At 41.5% G+C, this 15,531-nt stretch overlaps 1 long non-coding RNA gene across 1 annotated transcript; it reads left to right on the top strand.

The window, feature by feature from the left end:
* The first annotated feature begins 1,234 nt into the window (after positions 1-1,234).
* Positions 1,235-14,253, top strand: LOC308057038. Its single transcript, XR_013925098.1, has 2 exons — positions 1,235-6,145; positions 8,637-14,253. It is a non-coding gene; the product is annotated as an uncharacterized lncRNA (long non-coding RNA).
* Positions 14,254-15,531: the final 1,278 nt, after the last annotated feature.

Below are 15,531 nucleotides of genomic sequence, written 5' to 3' on the forward strand. Positions count from 1 at the left end.
TTCACTTTGACCCAAGACCTCACTTATCTTTTGGAAGCAGCACAATGAATCACAGCTTTATGAGTCACAGTACAAGGCAGTTGCTCTGCCTTACACCTTGCTCATTGATCAGACTGACAAAAGCACATCTGTCCCCAAGATCTGGAGTTGGTCGTTGCTCCCCTGGCACTCTGGCTCCAGGGGTGTGAGCAAGAGCCAAGCAACTGAAACAGAAATAACACCAAGTAGGAAAAAAGTAATTTCCGTGCCATTGGAAATGCATGTCCAGAGAGCAACCATGTGTAGCCTGAAATTGTGTTTGTGAATAAATATTTCAGTTACTGTTCTTAGTCCGAGTTTATTGCTGGCAGTAGCCCTGTGCTGAACAGTAGCGTCATTGAAGCTGAGCTTAGTATTCAAGCTCAGTTGAAAAAAGACAGCAAGGCATGTTTTCTGCCAATTTTAATACAAGCTTAGTTGTTGAGCGTGGCATTCTCTACACACACTGCATTTTGGGGGTGGAGGGATTGTTTTGCAAAGTAAGTCAGACAAGTGGGATTAGCCAGCAAGGCATCTCTATCAGTAAACACATTTTCTCTTACAGGGACTCCCCAAGGGACAATCCACTTCAATTTATGGTTTCTGAATTGCTGCAACTCCATTGTTTCACCATGGCCAGGACTACTGGCTTTGAGGGTAGCACAGAATTCAACATGCATTTAGACAATTACAGTGCTATCCAATAAATAAGATCCTGAATAAAGTCAAATGACTGAAAAAGATGGGAGAACTATATAGACTAGGATTGGAAAGAGGCAAATCAAAAGAACTATTGTAGACATTGATAAGCTCATGAATACCATTAAGAGATTTGGGATTAGGCTGTTTTCTTTTTCAATATCTGAAGAAAGCACTTTTAAGTTAATGAGTCTTGCACCATAGGAACTTATGTATGCAAAAAAAGTTACATATATTTAAGAAGCAACTAAACAAAATCATGGCAAAGAAAGTCATCCTGTGTCACAGCACTCTCCAAACTAGCAGGCTGCAACAAGGTCTTTTACCATACCATACTCATACCAACATACTCCTCATGCCAGTCCCTCTGCTGCCTTCTCCTAGTCTCTCCTCATCCTGGGCATGTGTTCTCTCTCTTCTCTCTGCTTCTGCCTTGTCTCTTCCTTGGCTGCCCAACCCCTTAACAGAACCAGCCACAGCTGCATCTTATCTACATCTGCCAACCTGCCACCCCCTGAAGACAACCCACAGTTGTATATTATGGATGTTAATTAACCCAGCTTCATTCCTCTACAATCATGGGCTATTGGATAAAAAACCACTCCGTTGATTCTGCAAATCCACAGATTGATGGATATTAGGATCATACGAACAAATATTATGTGTGCATCCTCTCTTCATGTACTTTTTGGGTAGCTAACCAATACAGGCCCCTGTTGTGGAACATCTTAATAAATTGTGCTAACATGGAAGAAATGGCAGTATTTTTTGTGCTGTCAGTGGGAACTATACACCCAAATGTCTTAAAACCATCACCCAAGTAAGAATTTTCAAAACATGCTGTATCTCTGTCATGTACAACACATTTTTGTATAAATGAGTCTGTCTGCTAAGAAGGATACAGGTCTAGACTAAGAATGACCTTGTGAATCTTAGAAATAATTTGACTTCAAGGGAATACTTACATTCAAATGGCACACTCTGCTTTGTCTATTTGTGTAATGCTTGAAAACTGATATGTCACTTTGTCTAGATAAAGTGTCTAAGTGCGGATAATGGATTAATCAGATTATTGGGCTGTAATGAAAAGGGTCCCAGGAGAGCACAGATGCACAGAGATGCATGCAAGATTTGGAGCTACCCAGAAATAACTGAAAACAATTTTAGTTTTGACATGCAGATCATTATTTGACTTTTTAACGTAGTGATCCACCATATGGTTTACAGTGGAGTTTTTGAGGGATAATCACTATTGTTTGGTTATTTTCTTGAATGTCAGGGAAGGTACCTAACATCTCCCAATATCATTCAGTTTATAAATATTTCAGCCTTCCTGGATTAGCACCTTAGCTTTACTTGTGACAGGTTTTCAGTAATTCGGACACTGTATCCTGCAGATGAAATGACAGAAGTAATTCAAAAGCATTTTCCAATGCTGTTTCCTAGTTTACTGGTTTTAATTTATGATCTGTGGACTATTTCTAAGAGATTCACAAACAGCAACAGAAAAACAAGCCAGTTGTCAGCAGGCTTAAATTCCCTCTAAATGATCTGCGCGTTCATGAACTGCACTGGAAAAGACCAGAGAGATCTGCAATCTAAAAGCTCAAATACGGTCAGTTTGTGCCATCCCAGATAGAACTTTTTAAACACTCAATTTTCTCTAAGAGCTGCCCCTGTTTTATAAAATGGACCAAGGGAGTGATTTACCAATTAGTTAAATACTACTGCAACTGCAGTGAAGCAGGAAAGGGTACACTGTTTTTTTTTTTGTTAAACGTTGCTCAATATAGGCGACTGCATATGGAAATTGATGCTTTCCCAATGTTTTAGCTGTTAACGTGTAAAACAGCACCAACATTCATAACCTAACATCTGGATGAGGAGCTTCCATGATCTCTCATTTCTTTCTTTCAGTTTAGAACTCATTAGGTTTTTTTTATTCACACTAACTCAAAAGATCATAACAAAGAGAAGGAAGAAAATAGGAATCCCACATAATATGAAGGAACATTTTTCATACCTTTGGACAAACCAAATGTACACGGGGCCAAATACTAAGCAGTGTTAAATGTGAGGGCAGGTAGAATAATAATACTAATTTCTAAAAAAAATGAATTATTTATATGCAGAGAAATTTCCATGTTAGTCATATTAGTTACTCACAGTGAATAATTCATCCAACTCTATTACATAATTTTAAATCATGGAAACCTCTATGCCAGGCTGCCCAGATATCTCTTCTTAGACCCTGATGGCTCTAAACTAATGTGATCACCTGCAATACTAGTTCTGAAGATTTAAGCTTTTAAAATTCTGACCTTATTTAAGAACAGAATAGGCCAGACTGAAATCAGGAACTGCATGTATATAAATCAGGCTCTTTCCACAGAGGTGAAATAACCTGAATTCCCAGGGAATTGAACTGTCATATGTTCTTCATTTTTAAATGTGGGTCTTCATTCGCGTCACCAGCACTGCTAGATCACAGTATGGACACACTTGGTCATTCTGTTCGGTTGTGCGCAGCTGAAAGATCAACCTTTCCTTGTTTCTTCAGGGCATCACCCTATCTATTCTCTTCTACCTAAAGCAAAATTACCCTGACAAAAGTATTTAATACTCTGTCTGGAAGACTAAGGGGCACCTTGTTAAGTTGCTGAACTTAGTGTAGGCAGCCTCAGCAGCACTTGTGATGTGTGGCAACTGGTAGGATTGGGTTGGGGTGGGGTTTTTTTGTGTCAGGAGACCAAGAATTACAACATTACATTTAAAAATAGAGCTAAACCATTAGATTAGTAGAGTTTCTGTTTGCTGGCAAAGGATTCTTTTCAAACTTACTCAGCTCTTTGTGTCAGATGCTGAGTGTCTGTGGTCATAATCTCAAATTCCTGTTTATTTTCAGTGAGTCAGCTTTTTTCTCCTCCCTCCCCCCCCCCCCCCCCAAAAAAAAAAAAAAACAAAAAACCAAGTAATTTCACAGGACTCAGTTTCCCTGGACATTGTACTTCTCACAAGCAACACGGCATAAGTTGCTTCTTGCCTTCCTCAGTGCTGAGGTCATGAAAACCACTCTGACCACTCGTTTCTCTGCTGTTGCCTTCACACTGAACATCCTTTAGAGAATAACTGACTATTAATGGGTAACTTCACTAATATAAAAAGTGCAAAAGCCATTCTTATTTGTCTTGCAGAAGAATTCAGTGTGATGGAAATCAGGAAGTCAAACAGTACATGGAAACACACACATTTTTCAAAGGCTGGCTGGCACAACTCATTGAAGTAAGCTCTATGTGACTGTGAAGCCGATGGGATTGTATTTTCTCCTATGCTCCTCTATCAGTTTAAGCATTTTGTATTCTGTATTTTGTGGGTGCGAACAGCCTTTTCTCTCTTTTGACAATGAACAGAGTCCCAGCTTGATTTTGTATGAGGAAAACCTCCCTGGGGACTTTCCAAACCCTCAGAAGATGGGGCTATTGTTCACTGGGACATGACAATACCAGCCCAGTGGAATACACAACTGTGAGCCACAGGGCACTGCTGTTCATGTGTTGTAATCTCCTCCGGTGGAGTCTTCCAGTGCACAGGGGGAAAAAATCTTTTTTCAAAGAGGCTTAAGATTTTGGAGCTTATGTACTTACTTAAACATAGGGTCCAAGAACTCAAACATTGCTAAAAATGTTATGTGAAGTGGTCCTGTCTCATGCTGTACCAGCTGTGTGATGAGGCTTAGCATTGCACTGAAGTACGAGGCATTCAAGTCGTGCTAGCTAGACCACTGCTAATGAGTTAAATAGTGCTGTGGGATGTGCCTAGGCAGTGGCACTCAATGCTGTTAACCATTAGAACCATCCTCAACAAAGTTTTGGTCCAAAACAACAAATAGACTCCCAAAATTTCCTAGACATGGTAATTTCCAGTTACAGCCATCACATTTGGGAAGGCAAGTAGGGTTAATAGGCTGTGGGGTCTCCTAAGAGGATTGGCCTCTGTGCCAGAAAAAGATCTCTGTTATGTTTAATTTACTGGCATAGATGTAATCACCAAATTGAGCTCTTACCTCAATGATTTCTGTAACTGTGATTTTATGATTACAATAGCTGGTATCTAAAAATGATACTATGGCCCTTAAATCTGCTCCAGAGGTCGCACAGCACAGCGGGTTAGAACCCATCACTGTAATGCCTCACTGTCTGCAAGTCTCCTGACTTACTACTGTGTTAAATCCAAAGTTTCCATCTTCCTTTTGAGGTTGACACAGATTATGTGAGACCTTCTCTCTCCACTAGTACCTTCCAGTGGAACACCAGAACTGCTAAGTGCACAGGTGGGACTTGGGAGCCCTAGCACACAGCTTTCTGGGCAGCTAACACAGGAAAATGGAACTTGCCCTTGGAAAAAAATAGAAGCACTGACAAGCTCTTGTGCTTTTGGAATGAAATTTAAAGCTCTTTTTCCTGGATGGGAAGAGAGAACAAATGCAGTCAACAGCAGCTCAATTGAAAGAAGCCAATAGGATTTTTGTCATTGGTATTTCTGTAAACAGACTGCATACGTGAAAAGAACCGCTCATAAAAATTGGTTGGATGGTTGCTTTTTTTTTTTTTTTTAAATATTGCTCTTTAGATAAAGTTGTAGCAAACACTCTTTTAACAACCTGTTTTATGTCAGAATATAGCAAAGGGATGCAAGTTTCAGAAAAAGTGAACAGCATGTAGGGCAACCATTCACCTAAATCAACAAGGGCCCTATAACTTTTTTAAAAAATGGAAAAAGACTACTTTACTCCTTGTGCACTTTGAGAGTGCCTTGTTATTTAAGCACTCGGGCAATGAGCTTTCCTCGATTTCCACTCTTGTTTTTTCCCCCTGTGTTTCCCTTCCATTCTTTAATCCTACATCACACCACAGAAAAATAAAATGGAAAACTAGAGGTGCCCGTGGAACAAGGGAAAACAGAACACCATGTGTGTAGAGGATGGACAGAATATGCAGCAATGGATTCAGCTGTAATTCAAGTGCAGTTTGTAGCCTTGTCTTTCCAGACTGCCCAGCAAGAGGCCACATTGCCCAACTTGTCGTGTTTAAATGAAAGAGAAACCCATGACTATTGCAATCAGGAAATGTTGACATAACGGAGTTAGTAAGAAAACCTGAATGTTAGTCATTCTCCATGTCAGACACATTGCAGGCAAGGTCACACAAGCTCTATTCACCTCAATACCACTCCTTTTTTGTCTTGACAGGGTCTCTCACAATGAGGAAAATGCTTTTTTTGTCAGTGCACAAAATGAAAATAGCATTTTCCACAAACACATTGAAAAGAAACATCTTGAGCCTGTAGCACGGTTCTGTTCTGTGAACAGAGAATAGGTTCATTGCAAGGAAGGAGGCATTGCAGAGAATTGCCAGAAGGACAGATTCAGGTATGTGTGGGTATCTTCCTCCCCCAGTTGCCATCATTATTACAATTTTAATGCCCATGAAGAGACATTAATCCTGTATTCAAGAATTCTCTCTTAATCTGGACAGTGAACTATGTATAAGACTACATCAAGACTACACCACACTTTGAAAATCTCATTACTAGAAGTAGCAGTGGCTGGATACATGGGCTGTTGAACCAGTAAAACTTATTTAAAGGGGGTTACTGTTCTAGGCAAGGGCTCTGTGGCATGAACCAAGGAGGAGAAAGTTAGCTGTGTAATTTGAGCAGGCTGAACAAGGCAAGGAGAGGGATGGAAAAAGACGTAGGCAGGTATGGGACCTCGCACAGCTGTGGTGGTATGGGTGGGTTCTTCCCCCTGTGGTGGGAAAGGAGGGGGTGGGTGCCACTGCTGGCCACGGGACCACCTGCCAGCGGTGTGCTGGGGCGGCTTGTTTGAGAGGCAGAGAGAGCGCGAGCTGCAAAGGCACACAGCTGAGCCCCTGCACCTCTCCTGCACACGGACTGCTGCTAACTCCCTTGCAGGGACCTTGGCTTTCACACCAGTTTTTATTCTCACTCTTATGTTCCCCAATGAGCAGCAATTCACTTTCCATGACCTCCGGGTTTCCCAAGACCAGAATATGGCTGAAATCCATTGCTTTATTCAAAACAAAGAACTCCAAAATCCTTTTAAAAACATGAATATATAAATCTTTGTGTCAGTTCAGTGAAGATGAAGGTTATTGCTCAGAGTCAAGAAACTTGGGACAAATAGAAGATAAGGCATAGGTGTTTACTTAGCCGTTGGTTTTTGATACCTCCTCTTTTAGATCCTGAATTCAAATTTCAAATTCCAAAGCTAAAGGTCACATTCAAAATATTTTCAAGTTATTAGTAAAATTAAGGCTCTTACATCTGCTATAACCCTGCAAATATATAACTCCTCTGCTTTGAATGTGTACATCAAAAATACAGTTCTTGCTGTCACCATTGTAATCCAAGTATTTCAGGGTGTTGGATCATTTATCTGTCTAATTGAGCTGCAAACAGGTTTCTGCTGGGACGCTATTATCATCTAATGACTCTAAAAAGCACAAACCTACTGAATTACTGAGTCTAATTTAAATTCCACTCAGAGAAAAGGCAGAAAATTTACTACAATTCTGTTCTTGCTCAAAATAATTTTTTTATTGTTAATTTGTGATTTAAAATGTAAAGAAATTTCCCAAACCTGGTTTTATTTATTTTGCTGGCATATCATGCTTATTAAGATGATGCATTTTTTTTATCCTGGGAAAGGCTCACATTTTTTTCCTTCTTAGGCTGAAATCTAAAGCTTCCTTCCCCTGTTATTTCCCCTATTGCAATAATTTGCATTGTTTTCACCCTAACAGTTTAACTATTACAACTCAAAATAGCAGTGTTGAAAGATAAGTGTTAATTTTTAAAAGGAATCTGCTTGGTTTTATTTGTATTTTGTCTCATTTCATTTGACAAGTGCCTTTATTTCCAGACTGAGAGTCTCAGGACAGGCATACAGCACCCATCATATGGGGCTTAATATTAGCAATATAGCAATATTGAAAACAAGTCATGAGGGAGTCTCACAACACTTTCGTCTGAAAAAAAAAGAAACCACAAAATACAAGCAAAAAACTCAACAGTTCAATGGTCTAAAAAATTAAATTAAGTTCATTCATTATGGAGAGGGCATATGTCCCAAAGATTCTGGCCTCTTTACCAATTACTCTAGTCATTTCCAGTGATATGGACACCTGTTCTCTGGATACACAGTTCTGACTACCATCCTTATTTCACTGAGGGCACTAAACAGCAGCCAGATGGCTGCTTATTATAAGCTTTTTAGGAATTTGAACCCTAAGTGAGAAACAAAGTGTGCTTTTCTCGGTTTTGCAAAAGCATGAGCTGTATACATACTGTGAAAATGCAGAGTAAAACAGCTATAATTTTTTCCTCCAGTGTCATAGACATCTCCTTGCATTACTCTTTAAGGTAAGAAAAGTTCATTCAGGAACAAATGCCAGCGTTATTTCCTTTTGAAGAGGAACATTGATTTCTTCTGTTTACAAATGGGGAAGCACCTAAAGCACCTCCACACTGAGCAGTAGGAAAACTGCTGTGCTCTCAGAGCGTGGCACTGTAAGGACCACACTCACTGGGCACAGGCAACTAGCTGCAGCAGGTTCCTTGACTCTTCCAATAAAATTATTATTTAACAAAATCCTAAAGAAGTATAAGGCCACTCTTCCTGCTCTGCTCTTTCCCTGCAACCCTTCAACTCCCATCCCAAACCAAAGCATCACTAGACTATGATTTCTCATCTGTGATGACACAGACTGAGCACACTAGAGCCGACATTTAAAATCTAAGGTATCTTCAGTTAGTGTCCAAAATGTCTAGCAGAATACTTATATAATAGACTAATACAAAACATTAAAGAGCATACTATAGCTCTTTCGTTATTTCAGGAGAACTTCAGGCACCAGCCTGTCTGTTGGAGCAAGGTGCAAGACAGGCAAGATCATCCCACTGCCCCAGAAGTCCATGTATTCAGGCAGGCAGTACCTGCCATCCCTGGAGACAGACACTGGAGATTTTGGGGGATGGAGAAAGTAGGGGCCAAGAAGGAAAGACTCCATGTGCTGTGCCCAGGAGGGTGTGCTCAGGCACCAGGATAGGCCAGCCCATTCATTTTTGCTTCCCCAAAGAGATGAGGTGGGTAGGTTCTCTCTGCTTTGCTGATGGCATTAACTTTTTACTTCATTCTTTCACCAGGGCATTTCTGCTTGACTCAATCCTTGAGTTCATAAATTTTCAGGTGAAGTCTATTTAAGGATATCGATGTCTTTTGGTTACAATACCTAATCCAGAAAGATTTTCAGGCTTAATTTGAAGACTTCCAAATAAACAAAAGCACGGTGATATTCCTGAGTATGTTTTTGCAATAGTTAAGCTGTGCACTCAGAAATGTTTCCTGTTATTTCTAAATTTATTCACAGTCAGCATCAAAGTTCACTCTGCTTTTTTTTGTTACTTGTCTTACCTATTAACCTTCCGTAGGCCATCACCAAACTAGATCTTGACCACTCTTCTGTAAAGCAAAATAATTGCAGCTCATTAGTCTTCTCAGAAGAGGGAGAGGTTTGATTTCCTCAAACATTTCCCCCTTAACAAAACCACCCTGGTTTAGGTTCTTTTCCTACTTCAACTACTTTTCCAAACATGGACATCAGCACTGAAAAATCTGCTCCGTTTTACTGCCAGTACTACTTGCAGTGCAGTACTGAGATAATACTTCTTCCGTAAGCCATGGAGCCAAGGATTATCCTCTCTGATCTAAAGCATCAGACTGCAGATCACGCTGGACTTGTTTTCTGTGTCATCTTGTAGAGGAATTATAGAGGATGGTATGAAAAAAATTATTTGTAAAAAGGTGGTGATGATTGTTAAAATCATAAGGTATGAAATGTTAAGAAAAAAAAGGGGGGGATTGTAGAGGAATGAATCTGGGTTAATTAACGTCGATAACATACAGCTATGGGCTGGCTTCAGGGGCGGTGGGTCGGCTGATGTAGACCAGGTGCAGCTGTGGCTGGTTCTGTTAAGGGGTTGGGCAGCCAAGGAAGAGACAAGGCAGAAGCAGAGAGAAGAGAGAGAACACATGCCCAGGATGAGGAGAGACTAGGAGAAGGCAGCAGAGGGACTGGCATGAGGAGTATGTTGGTATGAGATGGTAAAAGACCTTGTTGCAGCCCGCTAGTTTGGAGAGTGTTGTGACAATCTGCAGTCGTGTGTTCCTGTTCAGTTGTCACTGCTTTCTAGCAGGAGGCAAACTCCAGTTTGACTTAGTCTTTTCTGTCAGGTACAGCTGTGTGTAAACATGGTTGGAGGTTTTTCAGAAGTCCAGTCTCCCGCTACAACTGAATCGCAACAAAGAAAAAAAGAGGATGAAAACAAAAAGAAAAAAAACAATAACTAAGAGTATCACGTGGAATGAGAGAGGAAGAAAAAACTGTAGCAGGGTGGTAACAGTATTTGTCTTTGACAATCACAGAATGTGTTTTAAAACACAATTCCTCATTCTTCAGTTATCTATAAAATATAATTTTACTATGTTGCTTCTGTGTAGCTGTTTTACGTGTTTCAGTCTTTCAATACACGCAACACTGAAAAAAATCTTTGAACTCTGAATTGCCCTTCTTCCTTCCTAGCCAGGTTTTCTAAGGGAGCAACCCCTTTGAGACTATGCCTGTCTTTCTCTCAACTCCATTTCCAGTGCAACAGTCAACTTTAGCCAACTTTGAAAAAGGTGCAAAGTTCTCCAAGACACTAAGTTCTTACAAGTTCATCAAAAACTGGCAGCCAGAAAGAGGAAAGAGGCCCCATTTAGTATCTAATGGTGAGTGGAAGACAGACCCAACTCAACATTTTTCTCTATTTGAAGAGGCAGCAGCCATCTGGCCACTGTGTAGGCACGTTTTGGCTGGTTTGTCAAGACATATGTAGCTCCAAATTGGCCACAGGATGCACTGAAGTTTTCTGTGTAAGGTGTGTGGTAAGGTGAACCTGAGGAAGGGCAGGACTCTAGCACCTATGAAACAGACATCCAAGGGAAGCTAGACTTCATTCATCTTGCTGCTCCTCATCTTCTAATGATTCCTGTTAAAGAAATGAACGCCTTGTTCATACAAGGACAAGGAAAGGAATACCACTGGTAACTTCTGGGATCAGTGCCAGATCATCAGTGATTTTGGTTAGGTGTTTTACAACAACAAGCCATGACACTGGGAAATTCCATGAGACCCCACAAAACTCAATGAAGAGATGACAGCATTATACTAATACACCTTCTGTACATGTCCCAATGCATAGCCATCACCTCACACCATCCTTACCGTACGTAGAAGATGTCAAACATGACATGTAGACTGTAAGAATTATTTGAGCTGATAAAATTTTATACTTCCTATTAAACATCGTTCTCATTTATACTTGATGAAGGGTCTTTCTTTGTGCTTAGCAAATTGTCCCTAACCAATTTGTCGCTTAGACACATGCAGCTGCTTGTATCACTTCCAGATGAATACAGAACCAAGTTTTGAAATGTTCTGACCTGAGAAACCTGATGGCAAATCACAAGTGATTTGGAAGTTGAACATGCACCCTTATATTATTACTCCTACACTCTCAAAAGCAGCATTTAATAGAAGTTACTTTGGCAGCAACTTTGGGCAGTGTCCTGTGAAGGCTGTCTTCTGCATTTTTAAAAACAAGTCAAAACACCTTCTTGTGAAGTGGTTCCAAAACAGCATGGGTTGTAAGAAAGAGTGTGCTTTTATGTTGTACACATCTGAGAAAGCCTCTGCCATAGCAGATTCACATCTGCTGCCAGGTGGGCTCTTTTATCGGATGTTAGAATAACAGCAGAAGCCGGAGCAACAGGGAAACCACTTGTCAAGACAGAGCAGCCATAGATAAATATAACTCATCAAAACCTGTAAAGTAAGCGTTGCTGCAAAAGCAATGGGAAAGTGTGTCTGTTGGGTAACTGCTCTGTGACAGTAAAATGTCAGAAAATTTGCTTTGCCTGAGACTAGAGAAAGACACGATATGATTTCTGTGGGACAGTTTATCTGAGAACTGAAACAAGAAAATACAAAGTTGTAAAACAATAGGAAAAAACCCTTGTCGTTACCATCTAAGGGCAGCTCTCTGGAGAAGGAAATGTATGCAGTGCCTTTGTCCCAGAGGCTTTGAATGCTTAGACAACAACACGCTGGGAATCAGTGGCTTTATGTAAAAAATATTAAAAATAAAAATTTCAGGCTGGTGAGTTAGACACACAAACTCATCCACACAGTACAAAGGAGTATTAGATATCTGAAATACGTTTTCACAGTAGCTAGTGAAATGCACCTGGAGCTGCTGAGCCAGCCAGCAGGAAGGACAATGAAAGGGATGCTGGTTCCCAGCTGCAGGCTGCAGGACAGGGCCAGTCCCCACTCCGCACAGTCTCCCAGCACTCCTTGGTCAGTGACTCAGGTAACAGCTAAACCAGCTCAGCTGTTTCCCCCAGAAAGCCGGAAGGTTCCCCTGTAGATTAACATCTTTTTTTCCCCTGCTCTTTGCACACAGCAGTGGAAAGGGCAGAGCAGTTACCTGATTTACTGTGGTGTTGACCCTAGTTCTCTGGAGAGCACCCCAAATGACGGTTTAGTCTCTCTGTCCTTGTTCATTTGGTATTTTTGCAAAGAGCACCTACCACTCACAGCTGTGGGCTCCCTTCTGGGAGTGGAGGGGGACACCTTTCTCAGAAAGGAAGAGTTTAAACCTGGATTTCCCCGGTATTATATGAATTCCCCCCTCGCCATCCCTACCTGCCACCACCCGCTTTTTCTCAGAGCATGCAGGGTCTGCAAACACAGGGGCAAGGAAACATGTATTTTAGTTTATTAACGCAGCCAAGGTGTTAGCTAGACCCAGATGATTTATTACCCTGAACTGCCAGCCCGGGGCACCCTACTCCATCACTGAGGAGAGTGTAAATCCAAGGCAAGCCCAAAGAATGCCCAGTCTGACGTCGGTATCTCCTAGTCAAAGCAGGCACTGCCAGGACTCTTAGCTACTGGAAGTGTTGAAGGTTTCACACATGCTGTTGTATGTCATCAACTAAGCAGGAGCGGTGATACGCAGGTCCTTGTTGTGATTTACCTTGGAGTGTAAGAGCTCACTAGATAATTCTTCCTTTTTATCAGTGGCTATGGCCAACAAACCAGATTTCACATGCGGAGCAACATCCTGGTGCCAAGTGTTTGCTCCCATTACACACCCTGTGATGGATCCCTCTGAGCTAGATTTGGAGGAGCAAATTGGCACAGAGAAGTCACTTCCAGTCTTCAGGCTACAGTTCCACTGTAAAACTGTCTGCATTTCCAACACTGTATTATTTTCAAAGGATGTAGGAGTCCTATGTGCCTGCCCCACAAGCAAGAAAGGCCATGCTGTTCCCTGTGCCTGAGGAACCTTCGAAGGCAGATTGCAGAGACTTTGAGTCAGGCATCTCCTCTCTGAATCACATGCTTGTGTGGAAGCTATTAGTCATTTGTGTCATCTATTCTACCACTGGACAAAAATTTGAGCTCAATGGACTACTTTGTAAATATAAATATATCCTAAGAGGAAAACAACTCCCATTCCTCTGTGGAAACTGTAAACACGAAAATAAAATACCTTCTTGAGATACTTGCTAGATCCACCTTTGGTATTTCTTAAGCATGTGCTGTCAGTGTAACCAGTTGGATGATTTCCCCATACAGCATTAACACAACTCCAGCTACAGCTGCTCTTCGCTTGCTAGATCGTAGTCTCAGTGGGCTCTGCACAACCAACCAGTGCCATCATTTTTGCTGTCTTTCATTTATGATATCAATAGCTAAGAAAGAAAAAAGGTCCATGTCTCACATTATCAGAAAAAGAGTGTGAAGAAGGTAAGGCAAAATATATTTTGCTCTTTATTTTAAACTATTCTACAGTTAACCATATGTAGCAGGGTTGGTTTATTTATCCCAAAGCAATAAAAGTTGGAGAAGCAGCCAAGCAGCCACACTGTAAATACACTTAACAGGTCCAAGAGCTCTGGAGTTACAAAGACTTTCAGCCATTTGAAGTACTAGAAACTTGCTGTTCCAAAATCTGGGTACTGCAACGGCTTCTCATTGAACTTCCCCATAAACTAAAGAAACATGTGTTGGTGACTTGGGACCAGTGAGCATTAAACCATGTAACAGTCCCATAACAGAGACAATTAAATCTCCTAGGCAGTCAGACTTGTTTGAAGAAAATTACAACATCCACAACTGACAACAACATGAACTGTCTCTGAGGTAATGAGCAAAGCTGCGTTCAGGTATGTACATCCATCCTATATAGATTGTAGCTCTAACGCCCAGGAGGTGATGCGCTGTTTACAGCTGAACTATCATATTTCTCCTGGCAGAGGCTCTGATTTATGTGTATGTTTATATATTATGGTTCTGGGTTTGTGTTTCTTAAAAAGGAAAGTTTTGGGGTGGTTTTTTTTTTTTTTTTAAAAAGGAAGTTAAAACTAAAGCAGAATGTGGGTACATCTGGGTTTCTTAGCAAAGTACTGCCCTATGCTCACACCTGCCAGACTGAGAATTTCCCAGCAGGGTGGAAGTGGGGAATTCATCAAACCAGAGCAGAGTTCCACTACTAAACAGCCCCCGAGTGCAATTCCTTCTTCTGCAGCTGTACTCATCAAGATGCACGAGATGACCTCTCCCTGATGGCTGAAGCGCTGCAGAGAGGCCGGGCAGAGCGGAGGCTCTTGCCCTCTGTCTTTGGAACAGCCCGGTATGACATGAAATCAGCTGCCGAATGACCAAGGTCTGCCAGGCACAGTCCATGCTGCGGCTGAGCTGGGTGTTGGGGAAACGAGCACCTGCTTCCCAAGCTGTGGCATCACTGTGGCCAGTGAAATGAAATGGGATTAATGTGTCTTGACGTGTGACTTGTGGGTTCAGATTAGAGTGGTCCAGAACACCGACCAGTGGCAGCCAACTGTTACCACCCCACTGGCTCCTGAGCAGCACGCACAGTACTGGGCTTCTGAGGGCAGGTCCCACACCCGAACCAAGGACTGCCAAAGAGACATCTCAGAATCCCAGAAATTAGCAAACAGGAAAGACTAAATGAACCTACGACCTGCAATTGGGGGGAAGGAAAATGGGCAGCTTGTCTCACAGAGGGTTACACTGCAGCATTCCTGGCAGCATATAGGACCTGGGATGGACAACAGATTGACTAAATTCTGATGCTCGGTACCATCCCATACCAATGCTCAATCTGCTCAGTCTTCACTTATCCCCAACAAATTTATGAGACTGATGACTGTGATGCCATACAAAGGCTTTGCAGCTAAAGCTTCAGTCTGCGAACAACTTCATGTTTAAGTAGTGTACCAGCATGTACAAAGCATTACAACAAAAATAACCAAGCAGCAAGACTGGAAATGAGGAAACAATCACGTAAAGCAAGAGGCTCCCTGCAAACAGACGTGAAACTATGCATTTCACCAGTTGCAATGAAAGAACATCTTGTTCTGGGACTGCATTTGGGATATGCAGGCTCTGGCAGGAATTACTTAGCTTAAAATGAGGGAAGATAAATTAATAGTTTCCATCCAATATGCCAGGACAATTATTTTCAGCTCATTTAAAAATGTCCAGAGAATGTACTTCAACATAACATCACAAGGACTGACTTGAAAAAAATGGCGCAAGTAGGACGGAGGGCTGTAGCTCAGGACACATAAGCAGATTCACTACTGAACTTGGCCTTGCA

The sequence above is a fragment of the Falco punctatus genome (genome assembly GCF_963210335.1).
Source record: "Falco punctatus genome assembly, chromosome: Z".
NCBI lineage: Eukaryota > Metazoa > Chordata > Aves > Falconiformes > Falconidae > Falco > Falco punctatus.